General features: G+C 40.2%; 1 protein-coding gene across 1 annotated transcript in view; it reads left to right on the top strand.

The window, feature by feature from the left end:
• The first annotated feature begins 10140 nt into the window (after window positions 1-10140).
• MAP3K14 (mitogen-activated protein kinase kinase kinase 14) overlaps window positions 10141-26024 on the top strand; it is a 52471-nt gene continuing 36587 nt past the window's right edge. Inside the window, exon 1 of the mRNA XM_069076186.1 lies at window positions 10141-10509. The gene's annotated coding sequence lies outside the window, so the exon portion shown is untranslated. The remainder of the gene's footprint in view (window positions 10510-26024) is intronic.

The raw sequence follows: 26024 nt of genomic DNA, 5'->3' as shown, positions 1-26024 counted from the left end.
GGGAAAGTCTCAACCATTCTTATTACAACTGTCCCTCACAGAACATAATATGGGCACTGTACATGAGGAGGTGACTGACTTAAAAAATAGAGAAGTGTATTAGTGGAACAAATTAGGCACATAACATATAGAAGTACACAAATACAGCAGCATAATGTTTGATTAACTCAAAGATACAAGCTATGTGGGTAAAGACTCACTATCTGACAAATACTACTGGGAAAATTGAACAGTAATCTAGCAGAAATTAGGTATAGACTAATATCTCTATATAGTGGGTCTTCTAAACCTTTTCATCCCTCCTTAAACCTCTCCCTGTTTCCCTTACGCCTACCCCTCAGTTGAGAACCTTGTCACATATTTTAAGGAAAAGGCCTCTTCTCCCCTATTCCTCATCTCATATCCCTCCTATACCTTCTACCACTATCTCCTACTTCACATCTGTCTTGCATGATGAGGTAGCCTTTCTCTTTACCAAGGTTAACCCCTCTCAATTATCAATTGATCCCATTCCATCTTGTCTCCTCCAACAGACTGCCCCTTCTATTACTTATTTTCAATTTCTCCCTGTCTACCGGATCCTTTCCTACTGCCTACTAACATGACCATGTTGTCTTCCTCAGCCTCAAAAACTTCTCACTTGATCGTTCCATCCCACATAATTATGGTCCTGTATCTCTACTGCTCTTTGAGGCAAAATTCCTTGAAAAAATCATCTATAATAGTTGCCTCCACTTTATTTCTTCTTAAACCCTTAAAGCCTAGCTTCTGACCTCATCATTCTATCCAAAATGCTCTCTTCAAAGTTAGCAATGATCCCTAAGTTGTCAAATCCAATGACTTTTCTCAACCATCATTCTCCTTGACCTTTCTATAGCCTTTGATACTATTGATCACCCACTCCTCTTTGATACTCTGTTCTCTCTTGGTTTGGGGGATATAGTTCTCTCTTGGCTCTCCTCTTACCTAACCCTCATTCAAATCATTAGGTGTCCCATCGAGTTTTCTCCTGGGCCCTCTTTTCTTCTCCCTTTATATGACTTCACATGATGATCTCATCAACTCCCGATGGATTTAATTACCATCTCTATGCTGACAATTCTCAAATCTACCTATCCTGCCCTATCTTTTCTGCTGACTTCCAATGTCTCATCTCCAATTGCCATTGAAACATCTTAAACCAGATTACAGTAGATATCTTAAACTCAACATGTCCAAAATAGGATTCATTATCTTTTCTCTCCCCCCTCCTTTCTTCCCCATTACTGTTAAATGCAATACCATTCTCTCACTCCCTCAGGCTCACAACCCTGGGCTCCTAACTCTCTCACCCCCATATCCAATCTGTTGCCAAGGCCTGTCAATTTTACCTTTGCAACACCTCTTGAATTTGCTCCCTTCTCTCCTCTGACACAGCAAGGCCTCATTGTCTCACACCTAGACTATTATAACAGCTTGCTGGTGGGTCTGCCTGCCCCAGGTCTCTCATTACTCTAATCCATCCTTTATTCATCCACTAAAGTGATTTTTCTAAAGCATACATCCAACCATGTCACCCCAACCCCTGATCCCCATTCAAAAAACTCCAGTGGCTTTTCAGGATTCAATATAAAATCCTATGTTTGGTATTCAAAGCCCTCCACAACACCACCTACCTTTTCAGTCTTATGCTTTACATTTCAACAAGTACTACTCAATCCAGTTGATGGGGTGCTTGGGATCTATATGTGTAACACCCTCTTCTCACCTGGTCAGTATATTTGACATCCAATGAATAGCCTTAACTCCTTAAAAGCTATGCCTGTGTCTTCTTTAAGCTTGCAGGTCCCCTAAGGACCCTTGCCCCTGGTAAAGCATACAATAAACTTTTACAACTCTGACTCTAAGTTGGCTTGGGCTGAATTCTTTCCAGACTGAATAGCAGGCTTTCTGGTCTTAGATAAAGATCAGAGTTCCTGCTGAACCTATTGTCATCCCTCATCACAGTGACTAGATCCCTTGTGTTCCCTAAACAACATACTCCATCTTTGGGCTCCAGGAATTTTCTCTGGCTGCCCCCATGTTCCTCCCCCCTCATATCTGCCTCCTGGCTTCTCTGGCTTCCATTAAGTTCCAACTAAAATCTCATCTTCTAGAGGAAACCTTTCCCAACTCCTCTTAATCCTAGTGTCTTCCCTCTGTTAATTATTTCCTATTTATCCTCTATATAGCTGTTTGTATATATTTGTTTGTTTATTATCTCCCCCATTAGACTGTGAGGTCCTTAAGGATAGAGATTGTCTTTTGCCTCCTTGTGTATCTCCAGTTCTCTACTCAGTGACTGCTCCATAGTAGGCACTTAGTAAATGTTTGCTGATTAAACATCATCTTGTACCATATACCAAGCTAAGTTTCAAATGGATATATGATTTACATATAAAAGGTCACATCATAAGCAAATTAGAAAAGCAAGAAAAAATAACCTTTCACAACTATGGATAAGAACAGAGTTCATAACCAAGGGAGGAATAGAGAGCATTACAGAAGATAAAAATGGACAGTTTTGAAGACCTGAAATTTAAAAAGGCTTTGTACAAACAGAAACAACACAGTCAAAATTAGAATAGGAGCAGTTAACTAGGGGGGGAAATCTTTGTAATAATAAGTTCCTCTGATTAAAAGATATCCAATACATGTAAGGAAGTGATTCAAATGTATAAGAACAAAATCCATTCCCCGATAGATAAATGGCCAAAGGATCTGAATGGGGAATTTTCAGAGGAAGAAATTCAAGCTACCCATAATGATATAAAAAAATTCTTCAAATTACTAATAATTATGAAAATGCAAATTAAAGCAACTCAGAGTTTCTTTTATCACCAGTTTGGTGGCAACTCAGAGGTTTGTCAATCACCAGATTGGCAAAGATAAAAAGATAACCTTAACAAAAAGATAATTGGAAGAGTTATGTGACATAGGCATTTTAATTCATTGTTACTAGAGCTCTAAATTAGTCTAACCATTCTGGAAAGCAATATGGAATTGTGACCAAAGTCACTGAAGTGTGATTACCTTCAATACCGCAATACCACTGCTAGGCCTATACTCAAAGAGATCAAAGAAAGAGGAAAAGAACTCATATGTATAAAAATATTAATAGCAGCTCTTTTTTGTGGTGGTAAAGAATTGGAAACTAAGGGGGTTCCCATCAACTGAGGAATGGCTAAACAGATTATATGAACACAATAGAATATTATTGCGCCGTAAGAAACGATGAAAGGGACAGTTTTGGAGAAACATGGGAAAACGTGTATGAACTGATGCAGAAGGAAGGGAACAGAATCAGAACAATTTAAACAATAACAACAGTCTAAATAAAAACTATTTTGAAAGACTCAAGAATTCTGATCAATGCATCAACCAACTACAGTTCCAGAATACCAACGACAAAGCATGCTTTTGTCATCTGACATGTAGAAATTCTTTTTGACTAAACATATTTGTTACAAGGTTGTTCTTTTTTCAATAGTGAGTGGTGGCAGGGGGAAGAAGGGAGAGAGAGAGAGAGACAGACAGACAGACAGACAGACAGACGGACGGACAGAGAGAGACAGAGAGAGAGACAGAGACAGTAACTATGAGAGAAGGAGGAGGCAGGTATAAAGTTATCAAAAATAAGAAAGAGTCAATGAAGCATTTTTTAAAGGCACAGAAGAGAATAGAAAGACTTACATAGAAGCAGAACACCTATGAGAGCTACCTGTTGAATTTATTAGATACTTAAAAATCAAAGTTGGAGAAGTGGAAAAGATAATAAATACTTGTAAAAAAAATCAAAATAAAGAGGTACAGAATGAGACATACCTTTTTAGGGACAGTCTCTTTTGCTTGTCTATTTGTTCCAAGGGAGGGTTTCTGGAGAAGTGCAAGAGTTGGTGGGTAGTGATAAAGATACACAAAAAAGAAAAAAAAAGTGTCAAGGAAATATTTTTAAAACATACAGAGGGGAACAAAAGGGCATTAACAATAGCTAATAATGATGATAGTTAACATATATATGGTGTTTACTATGTGCCAGGCATTGTGCTAAGCATAAATCTCATTTGATCCTCACAACAACTCTTCGGGCTAAGTGTTATTATTACTCCTATTTTACTGATGAGGAAATTGAGGCAGACAGATGTTAAGTGACTTGCCCAGGATCACACAGCTATTCAGTGTCTGAAGTCAGATCTGAACTCAAGGTCATCAAAACTCCAAGCTCTGGACTCCATCTATTGTACCACCTAGCTGCCTGATTTTTTTTTCCCTAGCAGAATGAGGACATTGACAAGCAGGATGGTTTTATTACTATTGTATTAAATTGTGTGTGTGTGTGAACAACTTGGGGGGGAAAAGGAAATAATTTGTCCATAATAGGAGTTTACAGTTTCATGGGTAATTATCTGGATGTTCTTCATATAACAAAATGCTCATATTTATTGATGTCATACTAAAAAAGATTTTTTAAAGCAATCTCCACATAAAACAGATTTGTAGTTACATGTACAACCTTCTATGATACATGTGTGTGTGTGTAAATGTTCACTTTATTTGGTGTTTTAGCTCAGAATAATTTTTTTGGAGGGGGAGGTTAAATGACTTAGAATATTTTTTTTTATTTTTAAGAGGAATGGTGGTTCCTGCCAAATCCATCCCCTCTGATCTTCTCCAACAGATTGCCTCCAATATCTTCACTATTCTTTTTTATCAGTATCTCTATTTATTGATTCCTTCACTGATGCTTACAGACATTCCTATGTCTCATCTCAAAAAAAAAAATTCCTGCTTGATCTGACCATTCCTACTCACTATCATCTGACATCTCTCCTCCCCTTCTTGAGAAAGCCATCTAAAATCAGCGCCTCCACTTCCTCTCTTCATGCGCCATTCTAAACCCTTTGCAGTCTGCCTAATTCTCTCCGAAGTTACCAGTGATCTCTTTATTGCCAAACCTAATGGCCTTTTCTCATTCCTCATCCTTTCTGAACTCTGAACATCCTTTCTGAACAGCCACTGACAATGGTGACTACCTTCTCCTCCAGGACACTTTCTTCTCTTTGGATTTTCATGCCAACTGCCCTCTCCTGATTCTCCTATACATAACTGACCATTTTTTCTCAGTCTCTTTTGCTGGTTTTTCATCCATGTCACACCCACTGTGAGTATCCTCTAAGGCTGTGTCCTGGGCTTTCCTCTCTTTTCCCTACTATCTCATCACCTCCCAAGAGTTCAATGATCATTTCTATGCAAATGGTTCCCAGGTCTTTACACCCAGCCCTAACTTCTCTCCTGAGTTAAGATCTTGTATCACCAACTATCTTTTGGAAATCCTGTCCCATAGCCATCTGAAGTTCAACATGTTTAAAATAGAAATGATCTCCCACTCCACACTCCTTCCCTTCTTCTGGAGTTCCCTATTACTGACAAGGGCAGCGTCAAACTAGTCATCACTGACCTCTCCCTCATACTCATCTCTCTCATTCTACATACCCAATGTTGTGCCAAGTCTTGTTTCTGCCTCCACAACCTTTCTCATATATACCCCCAAAACAGAAACAATTGCTATTTACATTTCTCAGAGCCAATCAGAGCCCAAACAATGACCAAGTAGGCTTGGCCTAGAACCTACAGTTGGCTAATCAATGAAAGCCAGAGTAATTTAGCCTTAAGGCATGGTCCTTAAGAAAGAAATCAAGTCCATAAACCCCAAGATATCTTGGGAAGTTTCAGGGATCAAAATTTACATTCCTTGGCACAGTGAATGGAGCACTGGCCCTGGAGTCAGGAGGGCCTGAGTTCAAAATTGACCTCAGACACTTAACATTTACTAGCCATGTAACCTTGGGCAAGTCACAACCCCAACTGCCCAGCCTTCCCCCCTCCAAAAAAAAGCAAAATTTACATTCCTTTAGGCATAGCACCTGCAAGTAAGGATATAATAACCTATGTGGACAGAGGGAAGGGAAGGGAAAGAAGAAAGAAGGAAATGAAGGGAGAAGGAAGGAAGGAAGGAAAGAAGGAAGGAAGGAAGGAAGGAAGGAAGGAAGGAAGGAAGGAAGGAAGGAAGGAAGGAAGGAAGGAAGGAAGGAAGGAAGGAAGAAAAGGGGCTGTGTTGCCCAACTGGCTAGTTCTAGTTGGGTCCCCAGTGGAGCAGCTCTTACTACTACTCACAGATATTGTTGTTTGTCCTTAGTTCTCAAAGAGGACCATGACATCAAGGAGGTGATGCCATGACATGCAAGTGAATTGGATTTAAGTGAGGGAAGGCTGTGCAAAGTCACCAGTCTCACTGTCTCCTCCAGAGCCATCTGGGTCCAGTGGTAGGATTTAAATAAGGACAATTGGAGATGGCCCCCTGTCACTCAAGTAGGAAAGAGAAGTACCTGCATCTAAATTCAAGTTTTCTAACCTCAAATCCAATACTCTTTCCACTCTTGCTGTACTATTTTTCAATTGGGACCCAGTTATCAGAAGTGGCAAAGAGATAGACAAAAACCCATAGAACCTAGGTCAGCCATCTACATGGTTGTATTTGAAGGGTCTCTGAGAGCATGTCTGTCTAAAATATCTTTCTCTCTAGAATCTAGACTCCTAACATCATGCTGCATCCTATTGTAAGAAGTCTTCATGTAGCTAACACATTGAATGACAAAGTCAGGATTCAAAAGATATCATCAAGCTAGGACCAAATAAGATGAATTTTGTAGCAACAAAATTCTGTATTTGGGTTTAAAAATTCATCTCTACAGCTACAGGATGGGAAAGTATGTCTGGACAACAATTCCCATGAAAAAATATATGGATTACGCGGCTAAGAAATGATAAAGAGAATGGTTTCAGAGAAACTTGGGAAAACTTGTATGAACTGATACAGAATGAGGAAAACAGGACCAAGAGGACAATTTATATGATAACAGCAATATTTTATAAGGACAAACAACTCTGAAAAGTTTAAAACCTCTGACCTCAATGACCTACCACAATTCTGGAGGATTCATGATGAATCATATTATCTACATCCATATAGAGAGGCAATAGACTCAAGAGAATAGAGTGATTTTTTTCAGATATGGCCAATTCAGGAATTTGGGGGATTTTTCCCACTATACATGTTTGTAATGGAGATCTGGTTTTTCTTGCCTTCTCAATCAGTGGGGAGGTAGAAGAGAAAGAATGAAACTCTGCGAATAAAGCTTAATATATTTTTAAAAAGGAAAACTATATGGGTGACTTTAGAGGACTGCAAGTAGTCAACAACATAATATGCTAGCCAAGAAGACTCACAAGACCTTACACCAAATTCAGTATTAAAAACAAAGAAGATGACATTACTAATCAGACTATAGCTGGAGTAATATGTTCATTTCTGGGCAATATATTTTAGGAAGACTGTGTAAAGTGAAGGACAATTTGACTGTTGAAAGGAGTCTAGAGATCATGTTATATTATGAACAGTTGAAGGAACTGGAAATGGTTAGCTTGGAGAAAAGAAGACTAAAAAGAAACAATAGCTGTTTTCAAGTATTTGTAAGGCTGTCTTGTAGAAGAGGGATTAGACTTGTTCTGTTTGGCCCCAGAGGACAGAACTAGGAGTAATCAGAGGAAGTTGTTGAGAAGAAAATTTGAACTCCACAAAGGAATTTTTTTTTTCAAAATTAGATCTGCCTTCAGAAGGACCTGAGTTCAAATTTGACTGCAGACACTAGCTTTGTGATCCTGGTTAAGCCACTTAATCCCAATTGCCTCCCCTTCCCCCCCCCCAATTATATTTTTCTAAAACTGAGATGGGTTTCATGAGTGATGAATCAAAGCCTTCAAGCAGAGCCTGACTGATGTCATCAAAATGACCGCTGAAGTCTTTTCCAACTAGACCTGTGATTCTGTGAGGAAGTGTTACTTGTCAGATTTTACAAGATGGATAGATAGAAATTCAGGAGGTGAAGAGAGGGAGACATTTTGAACACAGGAAAAAGTCTAAGTAATGTCAGAGTAATTGTATTGTAGAGTACTTACAGCAGAGTGGTAAGAGGTAAGGAGGGAAGTATAGTGTAATATAAGATTGGGGGAGAGGGGGTGGCCCTTGACTTCCAGGTAAAGAATTTTGAACTTTCCTAAGGACCCAGTGGAGATTTTTGAGCAAAAGAATGACATGACCAGATCTCTATACATAAAGAAGAGTATTCTGGTATGTGAAGGATAGATTAGATGGTAAAATGGGAAAAAGGTGGAAGCAGGAATATCCAGTAGGAATAAATATAATAGTTCAAATGTGGTTAATAAGAATCTGAAATAGGATGGTATCAGTGGAGATGGAGAGCCTGATTGGAAGATGTTAAAGAGATTCTGCCATAGGATCATACATTTTGGGCATGAAGGAGCTTTAGAGATAATCTAGTCTAATCTCATTTTACAGACTTGGATCCAGAGAACAGCACTCTTTTCACTGTATTACACAGTAAAGTCTAAAGTGCTATATAAATATGAGGGGTTTTTTTTTGGTCTAGATTTATGATCTCATTCATGTGAGGAAATTCCCTCTTACCAATGCAGATTGCCCACTGATGTGCAATTATTGTCTTAGAGAGTTGTTTGGGGAACTAATAGGTTAAATGACTTGTTCAAGGCCATATAGCCTACATGTCAGAAGTAAGATCTGACCCCAAGTCTTCCTGACTCCAAAGCCCTGCTGTCCACCAACACCACTCTGTGTCCAAATGTGAGCTATCATTATTAGTCACCAGTTGTTAAAATGGGTTGCACTGAGACATTCACAGTATCATCAGATCTTGCTTGTAACCAAGACCATGTAGTGGAATAAACTTCCGGGTGCTGTTAGGTCAGTTTTTCTTGGGCCACAATTCAATGGTTTAAGATGGTATAAAACTAAATAATAATAGCTAGCACTTTACAAGTACCAGCTGTAAGGGTTTTTCAAATACTATCTCATTTGAGCCTCACAACAACCTTAGAGGCAGGTGCCATTATGTATGTACAGATGAGGAAACTGAGGCAGGCTGTAAGTCAGGAAGTGTGTTGAGGCTAGATTTGAACCTGTCTTTCTGACTCGAGATCTGGTAGACCTCCAACCACTGTTAGGCAGCAGCCTCTTCAACAAGCATTCATTAAGTGCCTAGTACTGCTTGCCTGAGAAGCGCCTTGATAGGGGGTAGAATGCTGGACTGGGGGTCAGGAGGAGCTAGGTTCGAATTCTGTCTCTGACACGTGTCAGCTCTGTGACTTTTAACAAGTCACTTAATCTCTCTTGACCCCGGATTCTCATATTTTAAAAGGAGGCCTTTGAACTAGTCGGTCTCTTTCGGTGTCTGGCACTGTTAATAATAGCCGCTAGTATTTTAGGATTTAAACGAACTTTTCATATGAGGAAACGGAGGCACTGAGTGGTTAAAGTGATTTGTGCAGGCTCACATGGCTAGTAAGTAGAATGACTGGGATTCGAACTTTGTTTCTCTAATGGTAAATCTAGAACATTTTCTACTAAATACTATTGACTTCTGTGGGTTTGGAAGGAAGGGAAAGAGAGGAGGCTCCTCCTCCTCGGGAACCAAGTCGTCTCCAAGGCAACCAAAGCCCACGCATGCGCAAGGTCACTCTTCCTTCCCGTAACCCTCGGAAAGCATCCGGTAAAGATTGACGCATGTGCAGTTACTACCCATTGCAGCTGCCAGTCTCGTCCGAGCTTCAAGCCGCCGGCACCGGCACCACCTCCAGTCGGCCTCAGTATCTCTCGACCTCGGCAAGTATTGTCCGGAAATAACGCCCATTTCTGATAGGACACGTTCTCACCAATCACCGCTCCCAGGAGGTGGAGCGACTTGGAGGGGGCGGACGATTGGACTCTCCTCGCAAGTCGTGGTTTGCTTAGGGCCCCGCCCCGTAAGTCAAAAGTCGAGTGGAACGCGTGGAAGGAGCGGCGCGCGGCGTGTAGGTGGAGAGGCGGGGCCCGAGGCCGAGGTTGGAGCCTGGGGGCGGGGCCGGGCGGGTGCTGGGAGCCGTCCAGTGAAGGGATCGGAGCGAACACCAGCGGGCGACGGCGGCTGCGGAAGAAGACGAGGGAGAGCGGCGCTCGGGGCCGGTAGGTAGGCGGGCAGGCTGGCGTGCGGACGCCGGGGCAGTGAAAGTCGGGCCCCTCGGCGTCGGGGCGCGTATCTCCACCGGAGCCCCGGGCCGTCCTCGGGGATCGTGGGCAGCGAGGCCCTCCTGGCTGCCTGCCCCACGCCCGGGCGCCCGCGTCCCGGCCCGTCCCTCAGCCTCAGGGTCTACATCTGGCGGGGGGACCTGCCTTTCTCCTCCCGGGGCCACCCCCCCCCCCCCCACCGCCTCCTGGGCCTCATCGGATCGCGACTCGGCTCCCCTAAGCGGAGTGTCTGCAGACGTGCTTTAGCTACCGCCCGGCGACTTGTCTGGGGAACGTGGACCAGCCCCCTTAGCCGCTCAGAGCCCGCCAGGTATCCTCCTCCGTAAACCAAGGTGGGTCACCTTCCTTCGTAAACCGAAGCGGGTGAGTTCCTGGCTAAGAGCCCACCTGACATTCTTTGGCCCTCGGAAGAAACATTCCTATCTAAAATCCCACGCGTGTCACTCCCCTAGCATCCTTCCTCCAGAAGCTCCATCCGTCCAGGGATCCTGGTACTGAAGCTTCGAAAGCCCACTTAGGAAAGCTTTGCGGATTCTTCATCCTAGCCAGCCGAGGATCTCTTTACGGTATCCTCGGGCGGGATGGAGTTTTTCCCTTCCCGTCTTGGCACTAGGAGGGTTGTATCCCTCTCCCAGTTCTTAAGTCGAGTGGCATGGCTACAGTGTTAATACCAAGTTAGAGACTTTCTTGTCCCAGGGTAGAGAGAGATTCTTTGTCTGCTAGGCATCCCTAATGCTCAAAAACTTCAGAAAAGTGCTTCCCTTAAGGGTGGTTAAAAGAATACTCTCAGCCCCTAAGTAGGCAAAGGAATAAGAAGAGGGAGGGGACAAATGGAGGGAAAGGAAAAGAAGTGAGAACTCTCAAAATGGTCATATATGTCTTGTTAAATGTAAACAAAGAATTAAGTTCTATTAAACAAGCGTTCATCAAGTGCCTACTATAGGTCAGACCCTGTACTAGGCCCTGGGGTTACAAGGAAGATAGCTTGTAAAACATTCGGATGATTTAACAGCTCGTGTAAATGCAAATGAAATTTAATGTGGTAGCGAGTAGAGGGCCCATAGAGCCATCTAGAATGTCACTTTAATGATTATTTCAGTAGAGATTCACAACCTCTTGTCTAGAACTGGGTCTTTCAGAAAAACTTAAAGAGGGTAATACTTTACAATTGAATCTTGCTGTATTTCTTCTACTCCATCATAAACTTCTTACAGGCAGGGGCATTATCTTAATGGTTTTTATTATATTTTATTTTGAAGGTGACATAAGCCTGCAGAGTGCTTTGTAGTTTTGTAGCATTTATTAATCACTTGTTATCACACAAGGAACTGTGCTAGACTGGGGATCCAAAAACAAAGATAGATGGCCTGTTCCCTCAAAGAGCTTACATTGTATCCAGTAAGCCCTTAATTAAATGTCTATGTTGAATCGAGCTTTTCTAAGAGTTTTCATATCGATCTTATCTTTTTTATAATTTCTCTGTAAGGTAGGTAAGACAGAAAGAAAACTGAACTTGCCTAAGGTGACACAGCTCATTAGTGGCAGAGATAAAATTCCAGAGTACAGGTCTCTTGACTCCTAGTTCCAGGATCCATCAACTGCACACAGCTTGTAGATTTAAAATCTTGGAGTAGTCGAAGAAATATTTGATTTGGAAATAAGAGATCTTAACATTAAACCCAACATATAGTATACTGTCAGTCAACTTAGTCATTAAGCGCCTACTATGTGCACACCTAAAGAGAAATGCTTGCCTTAATTGAAATGGATTTATTGTTGGTGGGTTGTTTTGTTTTGTTTCCCAGAAATCTTACTTTCTCATTTGTTTTTTAGTTGACTTTAGTTCAATAAACCCCAATTCAGGGTTTTTTTTTGTGTGTCATGGACCCCTTTGGGCAACCTTGGTGAAACCTATGGACCCACCTCTCAGAATAATGTTTATAAATGCATAAAATAAAATATATAAGATAAGAGAGAAAACCAGTTATACTAAAATACAGCTTAGAATATTTTTAAAGAAGTTCACCAGACCCCTTCTGCTAATGTTTGGGTCAACCCACATTCTTTTTATCTCAAAGGGATAAAAGTTCTTGAAAAGTTCTCAACACATAATGAATTGTAATTTACTTTTTAAAGTAAGTGTACTTTAAATTTTAAAAATAAGTGCATTAGGTTGCACTTTAAGGAAGAAAGTGTTGCTTTTGTCAAAAAGGTTGGGGATCTCTGCTCTTGGTCACACAGCTAAATAAGTTTTTAGTTTGTAAGGAGCAATTCTGAAGGATTTTTTTAAGCCTTCATAAGGAAGGTAAAAGTGTTCAGTGTCGTCACAGCCCCCAAAACCTGCCACATTAGTCTTCCTGTTAATAAAAATGTTTGGTTGAGCTGTTCCGTTCACCAGATGGAGGTTTGGTTCCTCATTTTGAGTCTTATTTGAGACAATGTTTTGTGATCTGCCTGGAGTGGTGTGTGTCATTGGTTGTTGAGAAGAGAAGCTGTCCTTATTAGTTATTTGCCTCATTCCCACTGACTCTAGTTTTAGATGAAAGATGAAAGTGCCACACTGGACAGAACTATACTTTCCTTCCTTTATTCTTTGGTAGAACTAAAGGAGTCATGAGACTTCATCCAGGGGTGTTTTTGCTTGATCTTGACATAGGTGTGGTGGGTCCATCACTTTGATTTAAGTTACTTTCAGTTTATTTTTTCCTGTTTCATAGTGGCACAGTCACTTTTAGCATCCAGGCCTACTTGCTTTGATGAAGTTGACATATTTTTTTGAGGAAAAAATCTTTTTTTAATCCAAATTCATACCTAAAGAAAGTAAAAAAGTAATTTAATCATCTAGATGGCATATAGGCAGCAGTTGCTCTATCATTTAAAAGCTGATCTATTTTTCCTGGCAGAAGGTTAAAATGCAACTAAAATTCAGCTTTCGTGATTAATAAGTCACTACCGCAGTTGTTTCTGATGCTTCCTGTTTGCTTCATTTTAATATTTCAGTTAAACTGAAAACATCTGAGCATTATGGGCACTTTCGATGGTAGCAGTGTGAAATTGATAGGTTATATTAGCAAAAAAAAAAAAAAAGCCCATGACACTGGCCCTGGGAACTCTTAAGAAAAGTTACTTAAGCCTTTGTGTCCATGCAGATAAGGAGGGATGGAGGTATCCCTGTGTATTAGGATGATCACCTAAAATAATACTCTTGTTAAAGACTTAAATTTACATAAAAGCACTGATCAAAAAGTAGAAACTAGTAGATTAGAAAATGATAGGCCAGGTAATCAGCAAGTTGTGGAAAGAAAATTTCAGTTGAACTGAGCTTCCATTGTGTGTTTTTCATTTTGTATTTTATATTTCTCTTGTTAATGCCAAGAAAAATATTTTTAATGCCCTATATTTTCCTTCATTATATTCTATCTAGTTCAGAGGGTTTTTCCTCATTTGTAGTGTAAGGGAGTTGAACTAGAAGGTTTTAAACGTGTCCCTTCCAGTGCTGCCAACACCTTTTTCCTTTTATTTTTCTTCTTTTGACATCCTTAGCCTCTTAATAAAAATAACATTTTAAAATTAAACAGCACCAAAGAGTTAAAACAATTTGCATTCATATCATGAATCTTGATGGTAACTTTTTAATTATTTTTATTTTTCAAGAAATGAGTATTTTTTAAATTAATGTCTTTCCTACAATTCCCCTCCCCCATTGAGCAATTAAAAAAAAATCCCTCAATACATATCTACATAGTCTGGCAAAAAAAAAAAAATCCCTTATTAATCGTGTCCAAAAATGTATGTCTTTGTCTTCATTTTTAAGTTCATCACCTCTCTGTCAGGAGATAAGATGTGTGTTTCATTTTCATTCTTTTGGATTCTTAGTTTATTATTGCATTGATAAGAGTTCCAAAGTCTTTCAAAGGTTTTTTTCCCTCTATCTTGCTATCATTGTATAATTTGTTCTCATTCTGCTCATTTCACTCCTCATCACTTTGTAAATATCTTCCCAATTTCTTATGACACGATAATATTCCATTACATTCATATACCATGATTACTTTAGCCATTCCCAATATGAGGACAGCCCCTTCGTTTCTAAGGTAGCCTTTTGAAATAAGAAGAGGACAAGGATTGCAGATAGGAAAAAAATGAGGAACAGAAGATCTAAGTAATTTAGACAAAGTCACATGGGAAGTTAGTAGCATGGCCAGAATTAAAACCCACATTTCCGGATTCCCAATTCAGTGTTTTTTCTACTAATCTATGCATAGTATTGGACACATTTCTTCCAACCTGTCAACTTTGATATTTACTAAAGCAGAATATTTACTTTTATTTAAGTATCTGGCACATCAGGATATAAGGTTAATAATGTCTACCACTTTATATTTGAATAGTCACAAAAAGCTTTCACATGAACTGTTTTATTTGCTTCTCATAAGTGTTGAGAGATAAGATCATAGGATTTAGAGTAAGAAGGGACCTGAAAGAGCAACAAGTCCAACCCCCTCGTTTTACAGATGCTTGAATTAAAGGAAAAATAATGTATATGTTGCCAGAAAAACAGGATTTGGCCTCCCTTTGTTTTGTAAATCAGGGGAAAAAAAGTTTGTTTTTTCCCCCAGCTTATTAATACTTTTTTTTCTTTAGATAAAGAAAGCGAATTTATTTCTGGTTTTTGAGTTTGAAGGCTACACAGGTGTAAATGACCAGTATTAGATCTTATCTTGAAGGCAGCTAAGGATGGGAGGGAAATATCCTAAGGACCATAGGTAGTAGGTCTCTTCCAGCTCAAAATCTTTGAATCTCTGCAGATAGTGATGGATGGATACAATCCATGGTTCCCTTTGAAGAAAAATTATCTCAGTTTTGAATTAGTTTTAAATTCTCTTTTAAAAAACACGAAATGAAAATACTGGGCTTTAACCCAACCAATGTTCCCATTAAATAACATTTTGTTTTCTGTTGGGGAAGCTTTATTGATGACTGACAGTCATTTCTAAAGTGAACTTAGTTTTTAGAAAAAATAGATCACCGGATGTCAAGTTCTGTGTTGTACTCAGTTCAGATGAAAATGAAACCTTTACCTCCGGAGCCAGGGCTCCCAGACTTAACTGAGTTTTAAGTAATAGAGTGAACTTGCACCCAGCCAAATATCTGATTTATTTCACAGACTAAACTTGATAGAAGCCTTAGTCATATTCCAGGCATCTTTGCTTAGGTGAGCATATTACTTTCTCTGGAAGGTGAGTCATCTCTGCAGGGGTGTAGGTGACAGGCTGCTCCCCCAGCCCAGTTGTGGAGGAAGGCTGAGCAGCCCTTATTTGTTACTGAGTGAGGCATCATGCCTGGGACCAGACATTCCTGCTTTGGGAGCAGGGAGTAGGGAAACAAATGTTAGCACTTAGGTATATTTGCCTCTAAGGGAGCTGTTTTTTAAGCACAGTATATTGAAGATCCTTATCAACTAGAATCATTTCCTCTCCTAAACAGGGCCACCTTGAAGGTGGGAAATGACCAGATTGCAGGTGATATCGTTGTGAGGCTAAGAGGAGAGCTTTGGCCCAAGGGAGCTGGGAAAACACCCTGGAGCAAACAGAGCCTTTGACAGATCTTGGAAATCTGTTTTCTGCCTCTTTACTCTTTCTCCCTTTGAGCAGGAGACTGGGGGTGTACAGTGTCAGTGAAGGAAAGGGCTGAATTTAGACTCTTGATTCTAGAAGGCTCTGGATATCAAATTTATTGCCCCAATTGCCAGACTGGCTTCTTTAACTGTCATTTTGTGGAAAAAGAAGCAGCAGGGGGAACTCCTGAGCTAGACTTTTATCCTAGTTTACTCATCCCAGATTGTTAGTGAAGTTATTTGTTGAGAGGTAGTTGTGGTGTGGTGTTTTTCTACTATAGGAGGGATTAGAACAGTTTTCTAGTCTCAGCTCTTAACTAGCCATGTTAAGAATTTAAGGAATTCGCCTAATCTCTCTATACCTCTCTTAACCTATTTCCTCATCTGTCAGTTGGTACTGCCTAGTCGTTTGTACTACCTAGCTAATAGAGCTGTTTTTAAGGATAAAAATAAAAGTGATCTTTAAACTGTAAACCCTATACAAATGGTGGTTGTGTCGTTAGATATAGTCTTCCCTGGGGTGTTCAGATCTTTGGTATCTAGAGCAATAATGTAGTTCTCAGGCTATTGACAGACTTTCTGCCTCATAAATCACACCTGTTTCTGTGAATACTTTCAAATCGAATTGTTCTTTAGTTTTTATGAGCTGTAGCCAAATACCGTCACTAAAACTTATTTGGTACTGTGGGAAAGGATAGTGACTTTACCTGGTTCAAGAACAGTGGTGAGGAAACTCCCTCTATGGTACAGATCTTAGAAAAGTAGAGATCTCAGTGCCTGGAGCACTGGGGTTAAGTAACTGGTTCAGGATTACCCAGGAAGTATGTGAAAGGGGCAGGACTTGAACCTAGGTCTTCTTGCTAAACACCTCTTTATCCACTACAACACAAATTATTGTTAATAATTTGCAAGTTTGGATTAGGGCTAGCCTTATTTCTTTAATACAGTTCTCAGTGTAGTCAAACATAGATCCCATACCACTGAAAAATACCATATTAAATTTTTTTAAATATTTCATTATATGGGACGGCTAAGTGGCACAGTGAATAGAGCACCAACCCTGGAGTCAGGAGGACCTGAGTTCAAATGCGGCCTCAGACACTTAACACTTACTAGCCATGTGACCTTGGGCAAGTCACTTAACCCCAATTGCCCTGCCTTCTCCCCCCAAAAAAGACAAAAAAAATTTTTTTCATTATAAATGTGACTATAACCAAACAAATTAAATAAGAAATAAAATCATCCACAAAACCATAAATGGCAATTTACAATTGGCTAACAGAAGAGACAAAACAATGGTAATTTCTGAGATTTTATATCCTTTTCCAAAACTTTTTATCTATATCAGATCTTGTCGCTGTTATTAAAAGTATATTTTATTCATAGGACCATAGAATTAGAATTGGAAGAGATGTTAGAAGTCATCTAGTAAAACCACAGTTTACAGATAAGGTCAAGAAGGCCCATATGGGAAGGTTTAAGTAATTTGCCCAGGATCACATGGGTACTAAATGACTTACTTTGGATTTGAACCCAAGGCCTCTGATCCTAAATTTTTTTATCCAGATACATTGTCATCTATCGTGGCCTCCTAATTTTAAAGATGGAAACCACGGCCCAAGATGATTAGAAGCCACTGTCTTATAGAGTTAGTCTCTTGTTTATTTTTAGATGGCTGCTCCCGCCATATCACTTCACTCATCCTCAACTAAATCTCTGATAGCCTTTTCCCAAGCTCTGTTAATATAGGGCGGAGTCTGTGCAGCAGCTGTTCTAGGCACTGAAAGCAAACTGAAGACTCTTTATTTGACCGATGTTTGTACCATCGGGTCCTTGTAACTACAAGAAAGACAAGCTTGACAAGAAAATATAAACCTGGATGGTATTACACAGAAGTCTCAAAGGTTACTGACTTTTTAGAGAAGCACTTTAGGGGATAGAAATTTGCAGTCAGAAAGAGGGTTCCATTACTGTCTCAAACAATTCCAAGCAAGATGACCCTAGACAAGTCAGCTGATATCTCTTAGTTGTAGTTTTGGTGTTTGTAAAATGAGGAGATTGGACTCCATGACCTCTAAGGTCTCTTCCAGCTCTAAAGCTATAGCTCTGTGATCTTTTTAACTCTCTCTTAAAGTACCCAGTGCTGTGCCTTCCACATAGAAGGTAGGCATTATGTAAACATTTGTTAATTGATTCCTTCCACATAGTAGATAGGCATTATGTAAACATTTGTTAATTGATTCCTCTCCCCTACATTACAAATCCACCAACCATTGAGAGACAAAATTCCTGAGCTCCCTACCCCATAAATTGGGGGAGAGCTGGGAAGGGAGGGGTGTGGTGATTGTTACCTGATGCTTAGCCCTCAGTGAGAGGAATCAGGAGTCTGTTTCCTTCCCCAGCCAGAAACTGGTCAACTGGGTGACACATTAAAGTCTCCCTTTTTGTAAAGAAGAATCTTACTTGTTTGCAAAATAATATCATCTTTGGATATAGGCCTCTTTTAAGTGCAGAACGCTATTATATCTATGACCAGCCACCCACTTTCCTGCTAAAGTTTCCTTTTTTCTAGGCCAAGTCTTTGTCTAATGTGTTGTAATCAGGAATTGCTAAAATGTTTATGAGGAAAAGAGGACTGAATGATGGTGATTCTTGGGATGAGGAAATGGGAATACTTTTGGGGTAGGATGTTATTTTGGTGAATTGGGCCATCTGAAGCCACTATAAAACAGTCTAGGCTGATGGAATTTGGCTAGTCATTCTCTGAGAGAAAGAATTAAAGTCATTGAGTTAAGTGCATGTCAAGAAATGTACACAGTTCTGATCCCACATCTCTTTTGCAGTTTCTGATGGGGAGGTAGCCCTGCTCCTCACCAAGGCCAAACCCTCCACATGCACCTTTGACTTCATCCTTTACTATTATCTCTCCAACAGGTTGACCCAACTATTATTCCCTTCTCTAATATTCAATCTTTTCTCCTGGTCCCTTCCCTGCTACAGGTCTACAGATATATCTAGTGCTCTCCCATCTTCAAAAAGCCTTTACTGGATCTTACCATTCATGCTATTGTTCTATATCTCCTTTCTTTTTTAGTCAAACTTCTTTAAAAAAAAAAACACAAGTCAGTGCCTCAGCTTCCTCTCAGTTCTCTTCTTAACCCCAGCAGTCTTGCTTTTGACTTCATCACTTTAGTGAAATTGTCCTCCCCAAAGTTACTAATGATCTCCTAACCACCAAATCCGATGCTCTCATCTCAAACCTCATCCTTCTTGACCTTTCTGCACATTTCACATTGTTGGCCACTTTGACCTCTTGGATACTCTCACCTCTCAGATTTCAGGACACTGCTTCTTCTTGATTCTTCTGCTACATGTCTGCTTCTTTTCCAGCTCCTTTGCTGATTTATCTTCCATTTTGTACCCACTAACTGTGGGTGACCCCAAAGCTCTGTCTTGAACATTCTTCTGTTTTCTCTGTTCTCTTTTTGGTGGCACCATAAAGTTCTGTGGATTCAATTATCACCTCTGTGCAGATGATTCCCATAACTATATATCCAGCCCTACCCTGAGCTCTAGGTCCATATCACCAACTGGCTATTAGACAAACCAGATTGTCCAGAAGCATCTCAAAGACATGTTAAGATAGAACTCATTATCCCTCCCCAGATTCACCTCTCTTCTTTCCTGGGTACCATCATCTTTCAAGTCATGCATGCTCATAGCCCATATGACATCTTTGATTTCTCCCTCTCACTCACCCCACATATCCAGTCAGTTTCCATTGTGGCCTTTCTTTCTCTACAACATCTTTCTCATAGGTCTTCTCTCCACTCATACAACCAACACCCTTGTTCAAGTCCTCATCACCTCTCACCTAGGCTCATACAATAGCTTTCTATTTGGCCTCCCTGCTTCAAGTGCTTCCCCACTCTGACCAATCCTTCACTCATGGCAAAGGGATTTTCCTGACATACAGGTCTGATCATGTCACACTCCCCACCCTTTCACACACACTCAACAAACTCCAGGGGCTCCCTTTTGGTCCAAGGATCAAATTAAAACCCTTCCGTTTAATGTTTGGAACTCTTTACAATTTGGCCCTCTTCTGTCTTTCCAGTCATCCTATACTTTACTATCCTCCTCAAACTTATGTTCCAGGCCCTCTGGCATACACTGTTCTGAACATACAAAGCTCCACTTCCTGTCCTTGTGCCACTAGCTGTCCCCCAGGCCCACAGCTCCAACCAACAGTATAATAATGTACCTATTTTCCCACAGCCCCTCCAGCATCTGTCATTTTTCTTTTTTTTTTTTTTACCACATTACCCAGTTTGATGGGTATGAGGTGGTACCTCATAGCTGTTTTAATTTGAATTTCTGTAATTTTTAATGATTTATAGCAGAGGTATCAAACTTACCTGCTTGCAAACTTCCAAGTCCTGTGGGAACAAGTTTAAAATGTAATTGGGAAATGTTTAACAAAATGAACAAAAATATAGCACCACATAGATAATGTTAGTTTGTGGTTTTCTACATTTCTATTGCAGTTTGATATCACTGATTTCTAGCATTTTTTCATATGGCTAATGATATCTTGGGTTTTTCAAAAAAACTGACTTCATATCCTTTGGCTATTTATCAACTGAAGAATGGTTCTTATTCTTATAAATTTAACTCAGTTCCCTGAACATATTAGAAATGAAATCTTTGTGAGAGAAACTTGCTTCATGAAGATGTCTGAATACTAAAATCTTAACCTTGTCTTTCATTTGGGTCATCCATTGGTCAGCACTTTAGGGAAATGACAAGTATCAATAAGAGGCTATTGGGATTGAAGCTGAAGAATGGGGAGAGGAGGGACAGGACTAGGTGACCCCCACTAAGTTATTTAGATGAAAAGTAAGTTTTAAGGACAGGAGTGGTATGGGGGGAGGGGATCAGAGAGACTCACAAATGACCTTAAATGGTATTTCAGATATTCCATGTGAACAGGTAACAAGTATCACAGAAGTACTCAGTTCAAGATGTACATCTGAGGTTTCTTTTTTCCTTCCCAAATAACATGAGAGAGGATGGGGTATTAGGATGATTTGTGATTTATCCACCCTTTGCCAAAGAATAGTTGGTTGCCAGTATCTTCTGAGAATAGTTATTGCCAGACTCCAAGACTGGCATTTGACTTCCCATTTTTCCTCTTCTCCAATGTGATACAAGGGGATACGTGGAAAGGTGTTAGATAGATGTCTATGGAGAATTTTGTTCTTTCATGTAAAGTGGTTTGTCAGATACTCACTTGCTTCTTCCCAAGCTAGAGTCTTGATCATTATGATATTTATATTTGGGACCAGTTATCTGAAGGTCAAGATAAGGCAGTTTCTGAAAGCAGACCACAGCGAAAGTTAAGCTGCACTTTAAGGATCAGAGCCTAGGCTCCGCTATTTCTTCCATTTCTGCCATGTCTTGGAAATCTGTGGAAGAGTTGTTTGCTTTCAGTATTTATTTGAAAGTTCCTCAAATGAGTTCCTTACTCTCAGAACCTAGTCACCAGTGTATACAATTCCTTAGAAGCATCTTTCCTCACAGTGACAATGAGCCCATCATCTTTAACCCATTCTTTTTTTTTTTTGGAGGGGGGAAGGCAGGACAATTGGCGTTAAGTGACTTGCCTAAGGTCACACAGCCAGCAAGAGTTAAGTGTCTGAAGTCTGATTTGAACTCAGGTCTTTCTGACTCCAGGGCTGGCGCTGCACTCACTGCACCACTTAGCTGCCCCATCTTTAACCTATTCTCGTAACAGTTGAACGCTGCTTTAGGAAAATCCTGATATATGCTGGGGAATCCAAATTTACAAAATGAATAAAGTGGGGTGTATGTGTGTGTATGTATGATGATATGTCTTATAAACATATTTGCTATAGTTTAGTATACTCTTATATTTCTAGACTCTAATCAGAAAACTCAAATAAGAATATGCACAATAAGAAAGCTTATGTTCATTGTAGTTTTATAGCCAATTCTTTAGAAATTGGTCATCCAGTTACCTTAAAGTAGAATATATAGTTTAATAACCAGAACACCCCCATTCCCCAGCCCATGTGTATTAAAGGCAGTCTTCTATATTCTTTAGAAAGCATGTCCCCTAATACATTGAAATATCGTCAAATTTTTTAAATATTGATTTGACTTATATGTAACTTTTAAGGAACATATCTGTTATATTAAGTGAGGTACATCTGTAGTCATTTTTTTCCCCTTGAGGCTACGGTTTTCTTTAGTGATCTACATTGTATTCTCTGTTTTCCATGATTCCTAAGGAATTGTAGAGTTACCTTTTGATTCCTAATGCAATAGTAAATGAAAGAAATTGAGGACTAGAGTTATGAAAATATCATCATCATTCTCTAATACCCTTCAATCAAATCCCAGAGAGTATTGGCCTCATTTGTAAAGACATTATTGAGGCACAGAAGAGGAGTGATATCCGTTATCACCTAGTAATAATGACTGAGAATTGGGCCTGAACTTAGAAAGACCTGAGTTGGAATATGATTTCAGACACTTGCTAGTTGTGTGACTCTGGACAAGACATTTAACCTCTGCCTCAGGTTACTGACCTAAGTGGCAGCTGTTAACAGGAGCAGACTAAACCAGAAGGTTTTAACCTTTTTTGTATAATGGTCCTGTTTGGAGATCTGGTGAAGGCTGTGGATCCCTTCTCAGACAAATATTTTTATAAAATTAAAATACATAGGGTTGTTAGTAAAAATAAAGATGTCATTGTTCCCCCTGTCCTTAGACCCTGCTTAAGAACCCTAGGGGTTAGAAATGTAGGCCATCAGAACCTTTAAGAGTAACCTAGCACAATCCTGACAAGCATCCTTGTGCTATGCTGCCTTTTTGAAGTTTCTTAAAATAAATTCAGGATTGGTCTTTCTGATCATAAACCAGATGAGTGTGTTCTTTAGGCACCAACTCTTAACTATGTTGCTTCCCCTTGGGCCATTCCCCACACTTCTCACTAATAGGCTTTGGGGCTTAAACCAACTTCTGCATTCTGGCTTCCAAGGTTTACTTCTGTTCACTTGTGAACATGCTACTCATGCACCTACACAAGGCACCAGAGTATTCACAGGATCCTAAGCTCTTCACTGCACTCTTTCCATTCTTCACCATGAGGCAGCCAAGGTTCCAGCCCCAGACCTGTTCTTTAGTCCATTGGCAAGCATTTATTAAGCACCTACTATGTTTCAAGTTCATGTACTGCTTCTGAAGCCTACACTGACAAAGACAGTAGAGTGGTTGTGAAATCCCTTATTATTAAACTTTCCTGCCTCATGTCTTCAAAAGGTTCTAAAAAATCCAACCCACAGTGTTCTCTCCCTACTCTGAACTCCTGTATTGGCATTTATTATTTATAAATAACTAATTAGTATGTAGCATATGTGACGCCTACAACCAGTAAGTGGAAGTTCCCAGAAGGCAAATTTTGGCTCAGAACGAGGAGGAGCCCTTTAAACTATTAAACCAGCCCAACAATGCCATGATCATAACAACTGATAATGCTTTCAACTTTGCTGAATGCTTTGATTCTCAAAACAACTCTTTGTGAGGTAGTTTTTATTGATATTGTCCCTGTTTTATAGATAAAGAAACAGACTGAGAGTGGGCAAGTCACTTGCCAGTGATCAGGAAGCTCCGAAGTGTTGATGGTACATTGGCTGTCCAAGTCTCTCATGGCTTCCAGAGGCCGGTGACCTTTTCCTCCCTAGTATCTGGATAATCATGTATCAGAGATATTATAGAAAGGTTTGTTGAGTAAAAAGTAGCGATTGTAATAGTAGAAGATCTGAGATCAAATTGGGCAATTCATTCAAACAGTTTGGGTTTCCTCTCCTATAAAAAAGCGAGATTGAACTAGACAATTGCTAATCTCTTTCCACTCTGTGATCTCATACAGCCTATACCACGTCTTTCCAAAGAAACTATAAATTCCCCAAGGGAAAGGACTGTGTTTTATATGTTGTTATGTTTTCTGTAGCAGTTAGCACTGTAACTCAAATAGAGAGTCAGGTGTTGAAGGACTACATGTGGATTGATGGTTAATGGCTGCTACCTCAGGCCCCAGAAAAGGGAGGAGAGAATGTAAAGGGAAGGAAGCGTGTCTCAAACAGCTGTAGATTTTATAAAGAAGTAGGGAAAGGCCAGCCAGGAAAAAAGTTGCCTGCCTAGAATTTCCTGGAGTAGGCCTGGCCTTCTGTATACACAGCCTTTCCCTGTCTTCTTCTCTCCACCCCCCACCAGCTCCATGGCTGCCAAGTTTCTCTCTGGTCACAGGGTTACTCAGTGCCTCCAAACATTTTTCACAAGAGGCTCTCAAACAGGACTGTTAACCAGAAGTTAGTGCTTGTTGCCTATAAATAGAAGTAGGAAGCCTTGGCTACAGAAGTTGAAAGACTGGCTGATGAAACTGATTTAAATTACCTTCCCCCTTCCTGAGTCACAACTGATTAAATTTATAGTATGTGCCCCCTTCAGACAGAAAACACTTAAAGATTTGAAGCTGGAAGAGTCCTTGGATGTCATCTAGCTCAGCTGAGGCCTTAAGGGGGAAAGCAGCTTCCCCTCACTGTCACTCAAGCAGCAAGTAGCATTCTTGGGATGTTGCCCAGTTTCCACTCTACCACCCTACCTCCAGGGCTTTGAGATACGTATAATGGTAAAATAGTATGAGTGATATCTTTTGATTTGTGTGTAAATTGGATTTAAGTGAGGGAGAGTTGCTCGAAGTCCTCAGTCTCACTCTCTATTCCAGTCATCACAGTCCAGTGGCAGGACGGAGTCAAGATGACTGGTGATGGCTAGGGATGCAGTGAATGACCTTGGTGTCTTTGATGTCTAAGTAGGCACTAAGCACTCCACAGCACCTGCTTCAGCCACCCTCATGACTCTTGGAACAAATGGTTCTCGTGCGCCCATTCTACAGAAGTCTTCCCATGCTTGGGATAGACACCCCCCTAACTCATTGATGGGTTTGAGACCCCTCAGTTCCCCTCAGTCTGGTCCAGCCTGTCTGCCAAAACAGCTACCATGGTGTGGTCACTGTGCATGCTACAGCTTTTTGGAGCCACAGGTGAGAGTTAGGTGGAGCTGGTGGGCCTCACACCAGGGGTGCTAGTCTTCCCTGAACACACCCGACACCCATGGTGGATATCTGCATGGCGTCTCCTCTATTAGTGGATGCTTCTTGCAGGCAGGGACTGTTTTTGTCTGCCTGCTTTTCTTTATATCTCCAGTGTTTTAGCACAATGCCTGACATACAGTAGGCACTCAATAAATGCTTGTTGTTTGATTGAATATAGTTTTCACCTGCTTTTACATCTGCCATCTCCTTGGATGAAAGCATGGCTTTATGTGGTTAAGTACCCAGTGATGCACACACTAGGTACTCTAGAAGTTCTTGAATTAACTAGAGCACTTGGAAAAAGCCTGGTGGGAGAGGGAACACTGTCCACTCAGTCCACCAGCTCCATATTTTACTGTGCCTCTGACTCTTGTGCTCTCCCTTGAAGAAATGAATAGGATTGTAGATAGAAGAGAGGACAGGTGGGAAGGGCATAGAATAAGCAAAGGTGTTTGGACTAAGGAAGGATCCAGAATAAGCGTGGTGTATTGGGAGGTGGAGCATTGTGTGTGATGCGTGTCAGTTAGACCAGTGTAGCTGGATCACTGAGCAATGGAAGGAGTAAAGTGTAAGACTAGAAAGGACCAGGTTATAAAGAACTTTAAATGCCAAAAAGTAAAGTTTATATTTAATCTTATAAGTAATAGTGGCCTATACTTGAGACTGGTTTTTAAAAATCCTATCCAATCCTGTTTATCCTTGCTAGGTAAGTTTCCCCTCAGTGCCAATGTGTAAGCCTCCACCAAAACTCCTAGTTTTTCCCCCACATACATAAAACTTAGATAATATTAAATTTGTAGTTTTTCTAAGTCAAAATTTGGCCTACATGGATCCTTATGTGCAATTTAATGGCCTCTGTTTCTGTTTGAGTTTAACACCATTACTCTACTAGTGCTTCTTAAACTGTGGGTCGAAACTCCATATGGGGTTGAAAAAAATTTGGCAGTAGTAAAAGGTTTATGAACATGCAACAACCAAAAATTAATTCAAATTCTTTTATTTCTCCTCTGCAGCAGAGTCAAAGGGGAGGATTTTATTATTTGGCCCTA

The sequence above is a fragment of the Petaurus breviceps genome, unplaced genomic scaffold (genome assembly GCF_028583685.1).
Source record: "Petaurus breviceps papuanus isolate PSGF00001 unplaced genomic scaffold, PetGlider_PUasm1.0 90925, whole genome shotgun sequence".
NCBI classification, from domain to species: Eukaryota; Metazoa; Chordata; class Mammalia; order Diprotodontia; family Petauridae; genus Petaurus; species Petaurus breviceps.
The sequence above is the reverse complement of the archived record's forward strand: the minus strand, read 5'-3'. Positions and strand labels throughout refer to the sequence as shown.